The sequence below is a fragment of the Arachis hypogaea genome, chromosome 2 (assembly GCF_003086295.3).
Source record: "Arachis hypogaea cultivar Tifrunner chromosome 2, arahy.Tifrunner.gnm2.J5K5, whole genome shotgun sequence".
NCBI lineage: Eukaryota > Viridiplantae > Streptophyta > Magnoliopsida > Fabales > Fabaceae > Arachis > Arachis hypogaea.
Window position 1 is genome coordinate 17818775 of NC_092037.1, and position 10651 is coordinate 17829425.

General features: G+C 38.1%; 1 non-coding gene across 1 annotated transcript; it reads left to right on the forward strand.

The window, feature by feature from the left end:
• The first annotated feature begins 10102 nt into the window (after nt 1-10102).
• Nucleotides 10103-10206, forward strand: LOC112767189 (small nucleolar RNA R71). Its single transcript, XR_003184766.1, has one exon. It is a non-coding gene; the product is annotated as a small nucleolar RNA R71 (small nucleolar RNA).
• The last annotated feature ends 445 nt before the right edge of the window (nt 10207-10651 follow it).

Genomic DNA, 10651 nt, shown 5'->3' on the forward strand with positions numbered 1-10651 from the left:
GGTCTCTATTTGGTCTTCAAGTGTAGCGCATAGGCTCCTATGTTGCACGCATGGCTTGTTTTGGCACCAATTGCCTTCTATTTTTCTTTTCACATTGCAGGCATGGGTTCCCACGTGGAATGCATAGCTTCCTTTGGTGATTCTTGTCTAGGAGTTTTCTGTTTGGTCCAAAGAGTCCTTTGTTTGATTCTCCTTCTTATGCCTTTTTTTTATCATGATTCCTAGCCTTTTCTTCTTCTTTGATCTTTGCAAATTCTCCTATAACAAATGAATTCAAACTAACTAAAAGTAATGCTCACTGAATCATGAAATCACTGATTTTCTAACAAGAATCATTAACTTATTGAGTAAAATTCTAACGAAAAAAACAACTAAAGATGCATAGAAGCCTCCTCATAGGTGCAAGGATCAAGATTTGAAGATATGGGGGATTTGTATTTAAAATTCATCTTATCATAAGATAAATAATTTGAAATTGGATACATCTGAGTTGAGGAAGATGCTAAGCCTATTTTGGCCAATATACAATGATAACCCTTGACATATGAAGGATGACTCTTATTTCTAATAGGCCTAAGAGAGGCCTGTACATCATTTGGGACAACAGTAGTGGTTGTTGGTGCCACTGGCACTATGTGATCGTTAAGAACACTACTTGGCATGTCATTGTGATGCATTGGTGTTGAGTCAATGGTGGTGCTAAGAATGTCTTTAGTTGATGCATAAGAGTAATGAGATGATGTAAAAGTGTAATGCATGAAATCATTCTAAATGAATGGATCAATGGATCACTCTTCAAAGTTGAAATTAATAGTATTAGGCTAATGAGGATGCATATGAGGATGCATGCATGATGTTGTAGAATTTGTTCATAAAAGCTAATGTGTCTTGAGACAAATACTTCTCTAGATTCAAGATCAACCAATGCATACCCTTTAGTGCCTTCTTTGTAACCCAAGAAGCACATCTTTGTCCCCTTGGATCAAATTTAGTTCTGCCAACACTAATGAACTGGCATATGCCAAGTGACCAAATGTTTTAAGATGAGTCAAGTCAAGTAAAGCTTAGTGCAATATATAATATGGACTGTGATTATGCAAACATTAACTTAGAATGAAATTTATGATATGAGTGGCATGAGCAACTGCGAATTGTCAAAAGAATTTGGAAACTTTTGAATGGAAAAGCAATACTCGAGCAACTCCAAGAATATGTTGATGCTTGCGCTCAACTATTCCATTTTGCTGTGGAGTTTTCACAGAAGATGTTTGATACACAATACCACTTTTTGCATAAAAATCTTTTAAGAGAAACTCAGGTCCATTATCAGTTCTAATACATTTTATTTGAGTGTCAAGTTGAACTTTAACAAATTGTACAAAATTTTACAATAGACCTGAAGCTTCAGATTTAAGTTTCATGAAATAAATCCATGTGTACCTACTCTTGTCTTCAACCACGGTTAAGAAGTATCTATGCCTAAAATTTGATGGCAAAGATGTTGGACCCCAAATGTCCATATGGACAATATCAAAGCATTTATAAGTTTTACTAAAACTAGATGCAAATGGCAACTTCTTTTACTTTGCCAAGTGACAAGGATCATAAGGTGACAATGTTGTGTTTTTCAAAATGTTACAATCAATGAAAGAAAAATCATTTTGAAAAAGTACAATTTTATTCAAAAAAATATGACCTAATCTAATGTGCTATAGTTACTTATTGTCAAAGGACATGGCAGCAGTTTAAGGCTCTTTGTTTGGATTATTTGAACCATTCAATATGTGTAATTCAAAAGCTACAAATGAAGGTTGATGAAAATACATGATTGGACTGTTTATTGTATAAAGGCCAATAACACACTTAGCTTCTCCAATCATCCTCAATGTAGCCTAGCCCTGAATTTCACACATTTGATCATTGATAAGCAATTTGCATTTTAAAGTTGCAATTAACTTTGAAACTGAAACCAATTTGAAGTCAAATGATGGAATAAACAACACATTTGTTAAAATCAAATTGTTAGAGAACATAATGGTACCAACAATGCTACTTGTTGTTAGACTACCATTAGACATTTTAATAATTATTGGTTTTATTTTGTTATAAACTATGAAATCATTCAGATAAAAAGAAACATGATCTGTGGCTCTTGTGTCTGTGACTTAGAGAGGAGATTTTGGTCTAACCATTGACAAAATCCTTGCATTAAATTGCAACAAATGGATTTTACCTTAATTTGAATAAAATGGAATCTGAACCTGGTTTGCAGTTCCATGAGAATCCTATTGTGCAGATTGTCCTTTGAAAAGATTCATCAAGACTTGTCTTTAGTTTGCAGTTAAATCGATCCTTGTTGTTTCATTTACTTCTTCTTGGTTAACAGCTGAGGCACTGCTACTAATTTCATCATAATTCTGCTTAATGGCCATGTAATTGATGGAACCTTGTTTCCTTTGTTTCAAATATGGATGGAGGCCATACTTTTTGTAGTGTGTCTCCATTGTATGCCCAAGCTTTTCACAAAATGTGAACTGCATGTGGGTGCCTCTTCCCCTTCCTCTACTTTCATTGAGTTCTCTTTCTCCTCTACCTCTTCCTTCACCTCTTCCTTTGCCAGATGCATCAAAGGAATTGATTCTAGTTTGTAGCAGTGCTTTGTCTAACGATTCAGAGCCAAAATTGTCAAATTGTCTCGTTTGATGAATGAGGAGAGAAAATACCATATCAACACCTGGAATAGGATCCATAAGCATTATGTTGGATCTGAGATTAGCAAACCTCTCATTAAGGTCTCTCAAGAATCGAATAGTGTGGCTCTCTTGCCTGTATTCTCTTCTTTTTGCTAATCCACAATTGCATTTATCTACACAAATGTGTAGCTTGGAACAGGTCTGAAACTATTCAGTTGTTCTCAAATCGTCTTCAATTTTGCAAAGTAAGCAGTAACAGTTAAATCTCCTTGCTTCATACGATACATTTATTCCTTCAATTCAACTACTTTGAATTTGTCTCCATGATAATAACGATGTTTTAAATCCTTCCACAGGTCAGAAGCAACTTTATTCCAAATAACGTTATCGACGATATCACTATTCAGTAACAAATTGATCAAGGACACAATGAACGTATTACATTTTTTCCATGTCTCAATCATCACATCATTTTCTTTCGGTTTTATAATGATTTCATCAATGAATTTCAATTTATTCTTTCCTTTCAACGCACGAATCATCGCATTGTTCCAGCTGTGATCATTTGTAACATTCAGAATAGTCGAAACAATAGGAGTTCTAGGATTCTCAACTGAATGTATGAAATATGGACTGGATGAATCTGCAACCAAATTCGGATTTGATTTTGCTATTTTAAGCTTGCAACATGCTCAATTGATTGAGAAGATTAGCGAGTTACTGCACATCCATTGATCTAGGTTGTGCGTATGAGTTCACTGTTTCAGCATTTGGATCATCCATGAATCACACCTTTTGAAATTAGCTTTCTATCGTGAATCGATGAATTTGAGAAATAGCAGATTTAGAACTTTCTCTCAAAAGTTCGTTGATCGGAACACTCTCATCTCTCCTACATTCATCACACCATGTAAAAACCGTGTGCTAGAAAATGGAGCTCTCATCAATCTCTATGGTGTGAGATTTTGAGAGAAGGATGAGAATGAAGTGAAGAGAAATGCAGAAAATTTGATAAAGGAGAGAAGAAGGGAAAAAGAAAAGAAGAGTGAAACTTATGTAAATTAAAAGAATGAACTCACTCATGTGAATTAGTTACATTGTTACTATTTATACAAACTACACTCTATTAGGAGCTACTAGAAGGCTAATTAATTTAGCTATCATTCTAATTGACTTAATGAACTAGCATAACCAACTAAATAACTAACTTACAAACTAATCAATGAGTCAAATGATAGCGCCCTTTGATTCCAATAAAATTAAGTGAGGTGGTATGCATTTTTTCATGAGTTTGTTTCAATCCAATATTTTTTATTTTACCATAACCAATATGTTTTGCAATATAATATATATGTATATGATTACTTTTTAAATATTTTTTAATGCATGTCTATGTAAAAGTAATACAACACCTCTAATATTAAATTATCTTTCTTCTTTTCCATCTCTTCTTTTATTTTATTTTTTGTACCTTAAAAGTATTTCATTGATTTGTATCTGGTGGACGAAATTGTGATTCCCTTCTTTCTTGTAATTGGATTTATAAAAGATGTATACTCTGAGGGCATTGTTTATTTCCTTCACAACCTCGTTCAACTAACCAGCAAGTGTACTGGGTCGTCCAAGTAATAACCTTACGTGAGTAAGGGTCGAATCCACAGAGATTGTTGGTATGAAGCAAGCTATAGTCACCTTGCAAATCTCAGTTAGGCAGATTAAAATAGTTTATGGGTTTTCGAATAATTAATAATAAAAAGAAGAAATAATAAAAGGGATAGAAATACTTATGCAGATTCATTAGTAGAGGTATCTTTTAAGTATATACAGCTGCTGCATGGCTCAAGGACGCCTGCTCTCCTACTCCTTCTACTCAATCTTTCTTACTCCTTTCCATGGCAAGCTTTGTATAGGGGTTCACCATCAACTGTGGCTACTTTCATTCCTCACGGGGAAATAACCTGTGCGGCTGTCACTCGCACAGCTAACCAGTCTGGAGGCATCACCCATGGCTGATGGCTACATCCCATCCTCGCAGTGAAAACTATGCTAACGCACTCTGTCACAGTACGGCTAATCACCGGTTGGTTCCCGCTCCTACTGGAATAGAATCCCTCTTTTGCGTCTGTCACCAACGCCCAGCAGGTTAAAGTTTGAAGCACGTCACGGTCATTCATGATCGGAATCCTACTCGGAACACCACAGACAAGGTTGGACTTTCCGGACTCCCAGGATCCTACTCGGAACACCACAGACAAGGTTGGACTTTTCGGATCCAAATGAATGCCGCCAACTATCTAACTTATACCACGAAGATTCTGTTGGGGAATCTAAGAGATACGCATTCAAGCTCTGTTGCATGTAGAACGGACATGGTTGTCAATCACGCGCATTCATAAGTGAGAATGATAATGAGGGTAATCTGACTCATCACATTCATCATGTTCTTGGGTACGAATGAATATCTTGGAATAAGAATAAGAGAGATTTGAATAAAAGAAGATAGAATTTCATTAATACTTGAGGTACAGCAGAGCTCCACACCCTTAATTTATGGTGTGCAGAAACTCCACCGTTGAAAATACATAAGCAAAGAGTTCAGGCATGGCCGAATGGCCAGCCCTCTCTAACGTGATCAATGATCCCCTAAGATGAAGAATAAAACAAAACTGAGATCAAAGATGTCTAATACAATAGATAAATGTCCTATATATACTAGACTAGCTACTAGGGTTTACATGAGTAAGTAATTGATGCATAAATTCACTTCCGGGGCCCACTTGGTGTATGTTTGGGCTGAGCTTGATCATTCCACGAGCTAAGGCATATCTTGGCGTTGAACTCTGAGTTATGACGTGTTTTGGGCGTTCAACTCCGGATCATGACGTTTTTCTGGCGTTTAACTCCAGACAGCAGCGTGTACTTGGCGTTTAACGCCAAGTTACGTCGTCATTCTTCGAATAAAGTATGGACTATTATATATTGCTGGAAAGCCCTGGATGTCTACTTTCCAACGCCGTTGAGAGCGCGCCAATTGGAGTTCTGTAGCTCCAGAAAATCCATTTCGAGTGCAGGGAGGTCAGATTCCAACAGCATCAGCAGTCCTTTTGTCATCCTTCTTCAGAGTTTTGCTCAAATCCCTCAATTTCAGTCAGAATTTACCTGAAATCACAGAAAAACACACAAACTCATAGTAAAGTCCAGAAATGTGAATTTAACATAAAAACTAATGAAAACATCCCTAAAAGTAGCTTAAACTTACTAAAAACTATGTGAAAACAATGCCAAAAAGCGTATAAATTATCCGCTCATCACAACACCAAACTTAAATTGTTGCTTGTCCCCAAGCAACTGAAAATCAAATAGGATAAAAAGAAGAGAATATACTATAAAGTCCAAAATATCAATGAATATTAATTTAATTACATGAGCGGGACTTGTAGCTTTTTGCTTCTGAATAGTTTTGGCATCTCACTTTTTCCTTTGAAGTTTAGAGTGATTGGCTTCTCTAGGAACTTAGAATTTCAGATAGTGTTATTGACTCTCCTAGTTAAGCATGTTGATTCTTGAACACAGTTACTTATGAGTCTTGGCCGTGGCCCTAAGCACTTTGTCTTCCAGTATTACCACCGGATACACAAATGCCACAGACACATGACTGGGTGAACCTTTTCAGATTGTGACTCAGCTTTGCTAGAGTCCCCAGTTAGTGGTGTCCAGAGCTCTTGAGCACACTCTTTTGGATCACGACTTTAACCACTCAGTCTCAAGCTTTTCACTTGGGCCTTCATGACACAAGCACATGGTTAGGGACAGCTTGATTTAGCCGCTTAGGCCTGGATTTAACTTCCTTGGGCCCTCCTATCCATTGATGCTCAAAGCCTTGGATCCTTTTTACCCTTGCCTTTTGGTTTTAAGGGCTATTGGCTTTTTTTTTTTTGCTTGCTTTTTCTTTCTATTTATATTTTTTTTCGCCACTTTTTTTTTCACTGCTTTTTCTTGCTTCAAGAATCAATTCATGAATTTTTCAGTTCATCAATAACATTTCTCTTTGTTCATCATTCTTTCAAGAGCCAACAATTTTAACACTCATAAACAACAAGATCAAAAATATGCACTGTTCAAGCATTCATTCAGAAAACAAAAATTATTGCCACCACATCAATATAATTAAATTAAATTCACTAATAATTTCGAAAATTATGTACTTCTTGTTCTTTTGAATTAAAACATTTTTCTTTTAAGAGAGGTGAAGGATTCATGGAATTATTCATAATCTTTAAGGCATGGTTACATACTAATGATCATGAAGTAAAGACACAAAACATAAATAAACATAGTATTAAAAACCGAAAACAGAAAGAAAATAGAGAACAAGGAATGAATCCACCTGAGTGAGGGTGGCGCCTTTTTGAAGGTCCAATGGTGCTTTTTGAGCTCCTCTATGCCTCTTCCTTGTTTCTGTTGCATGATCCCTAGTGATTTTGGTGTTTTTAACATTATTTGCTCCCAATAGTTGTGTGGAGGACAACTTATCCCCTGAGGTATCTCAGGGATCTCTTGATTTGCAGTCACATGTTATACCACTGAGCTATGATGGCTTATATTTTCCATCTCCCAAGACTCAGAGGTGGAAGCTTTTGTCTTCCCTTTGAGGTTTCTCTGGCCTTAGGTGCCAGTAATGGTAATGGAAAAGCAAAAAAGCTATGCTTTTACCACACCAAACTTAAAATTTGCTCGTCCTCGAGCAAAAAGAAAAGAAGAGTAGAAGAAGAAGAAGAAGAAAATTTGAGTAGAGAGGGAGAAGGGGGGGTTCGGCTATGTAGAGAAGAAGGGGTTATGTTGTGTGAAAATGAAGAAGAAAAGGGAGGTATTTATAGGGAGGGGGAGGGTTATGTTTCGGCCATGTTAGGTGGGAATGGGTGGGAAATTGAATTTGAATGTAGTGGGGGTAGGTGGGGTTTATGGGGAAGAGGAGGTTGATGTGAATGGTGCATGGGGTAATTGGGAAGAGGAATTGAGGTGATTGGTGAAGGGTATTGGGAATTGTGACATGGATATTCAAATCACAAAAGTAGGATTAAGAGGGAAGGTGAGAATTGGGTAGGTGGGGATCCTGTGGGGTCCACAGATCCTGAGGTGGAGATCCTGTGGGGTCCACAGGTCCTGAGGTGAAAAGAAATACCATTCCTTCACCATATAGGCGTGTAGATTGCCTTCATGCACCATTCTGGCGTTCAAACGCCCATTGGTGCATGTTCTGGGCGTTAAACGCCCATGTAATGCTTGTTTCTGGCGTTGAACGCCAGTTTCAAGCTTGTTTCTGGCGTTCAGCGCCAGATTGTCCTCTGCGTGCGCATCCTGGCGTTAAACGCCAGGATGTTGCTTGTTTTGGGCGTTCAGCGCCAGGAAGATGCTCTGTTCTGGCACTGAACGCTGGCCAGATGCATCTTCTGGGCGCTGAACGCCGGCCCGTGCGTCCTCCAGGGTGAAAATTTTTTTTCTTCTGTTTTTGACTCTGTTTTTAATTTTTTTGATTTTTTCGTGACTCCTCATGATCATGTACCTAATTAAACACAAAAATAACAAAGAAACAAAATAAAATAAAATTAGATAAATAAAATTGGGTTGCCTCCCAACAAGCGCTTCTTTAATGTCAATAGCTTGACAGTGGCTCTCATGGAGCCACAGAGCAATCAAGTCAATGTTGTCTAGTCCCAACACCAAACTTAGAGTTTGGATATGGGGTTTGAACACCAAACTTAGAGTTTGGATATGGGGTTTGAACACCAAACTTAGAGTTTGGTTGTGGCTTCACAACACCAAACTTAGAGTCTGACTGTGTGGGCTCTTCTTGACCTTGAACTGAGAGAAGCTCTTCATGCTTTCTCTCTTTTGTCACAGAGGGATGGCCATGTGCTTGGAACACAAGGTATTCTCCATTCAATTGAAGGACTAACTCTCCTCTGTTGACATCTATCACAGCTTCTGCTGTGGCTAAGAAAGGTCTTCCTAGGATGATGCATTCATCATCTTCCTTCCTAGTATCTAGGATTAGGAAATCAGCAGGGATGTAAAAGTCTTCAACTTTTATAAGCACGTCCTCTACTATCCCATGAGCTTATCTCACTGACTTATCTGCCAATTGCAGTGAGAACAAAGCAGGTTGCACCTCAATGATCCCTAGCTTCTCCATTACAGAGAGTGGCATAAGGTTTATCCCTGACCCAAGATCACATAGAGCTTTTTCAAAGCTCATGGTGCCAATGGTGCAAGGTATTAAGAACTTGCCAGGATCTTGTTTCTTTTGAGGTAGAGTTTCCTGAATCCAAGTCTCTAAATCACTAATGAGCAAGGGAGGTTCACTTTCCCAAGTCTCATTACCAAATAGCTTGGCATTCAGTTTCATGATAGCTCCTAGATATTGAGCAATTTGCTCACCAGTCACATCTTCATCCTCTTCAGAGGATGAATAATAGTCAGAGCTCATGAATGGCAGAAGGAGATTTAATGGAATCTCTAAGGTCTCTGTATGAGCCTCAGATTCCTCAGGATCCTTAATAGGAAGCTCCTTCTTGCTTGGAGGACGTCCCAGGAGGTCTTCCTCACTGGGATTTTCGTCCTCCTCCTCCTTGATGCATTCGGCCATGTTGACTAAGTCAATGGCTTTGCACTCTCCTTTTGGATTCTCTTCTGTATTACTTGGGAGAATACTGGGAGGAGTTTCAATAACTTTCTTACTCAGCTGGCCTACTTGTGCCTCCAAATTTCTAATGGAGGATCTTGTTTCATTCATGAAACTGAAAGTGGCTTTTGACAGATCAGAGACTATATTGGCTAAATTAGAATTATTTTGTTCAGAGTTCTCTGTCTGTTGCTGAGAAGATGATGGATATGGCTTACTATTATTCAGCCTATTGCGTCCACCATTGTTAAAACCTTGTTGAGGTTTTTGTTGATCCTTCCAGGAGAAATTTGGATGATTTCTCCATGATGGGTTATAGGTGTTTCCATAAGGTTCACCTAAGTAATTAACCTCTGCCATGGCAGGGTTCTCAAGATCAGAAGCTTCTTCAGAAGCTGCCTCTCTAGTATTGTTGGATGCATGTTGCAATCCATTCAGATTTTGAGAGATAATGTTGACCTGTTGAGTCAACATTTTGTTCTGAGCCAATATGGCATTCAGAGCATCAATTTCAAGAACTCCTTTCTTCTGAGGGACCCCAATATTCACGGAATTCCTCTCAGAGGTATACATGAACTGGTTGTTTGCAACCATGTCAATGAGTTCTTGAGCCTCTTCAGGCGTTTTCTTCAGGTGGATAGATCCACCTGCAGAATGGTCCAATGACATTTTCGAAAATTCAGAGAGACCATAATAGAATATATCTAATAGGGTCCATTCTGAAAACATGTCAGATGGACATCTTTTGGTTAACTGCTTGTATCTTTCCCAAGCTTCATAGAGGGATTCACCATCTTTTTGTTTGAAGGTTTGAACATCCACTCTCAGCTTGCTCAGCTTTTGAGGAGGGAAGAACTTATCTAAGAAGGCAGTAACCAGCTTATCCCAAGAGTTCAGGCTGTCCTTAGGTTGTGAATCCAACCATATTCTAGCTCTGTCTCTTACAGCAAAAGGGAAAAGCATGAGTCTGTAGACTTCAGGATTAACTCCATTCGTCTTTACAGTGTCACAGACTTGCAAGAATTCAGTTAAGAACTGATAAGGATCTTCAGATGGAAGTCCATAAAACTTGCAGTTTTGTTGCATTAAAGCAACTAGTTGAGGCTTAAGCTCAAAGTTATTGGCTCCAATGGCAGGAATGGAGATGCTTCTTCCATCAAACTTGGATGTTGGCTTTGTGAAGTCACCAAGCATTCTCCTTGCATTATTATTATTATTTTCGGCTGCCATGTCCTTCTCCTGTTCGAAAATTTCTGAAAGGTTGTTTCTGGATTGT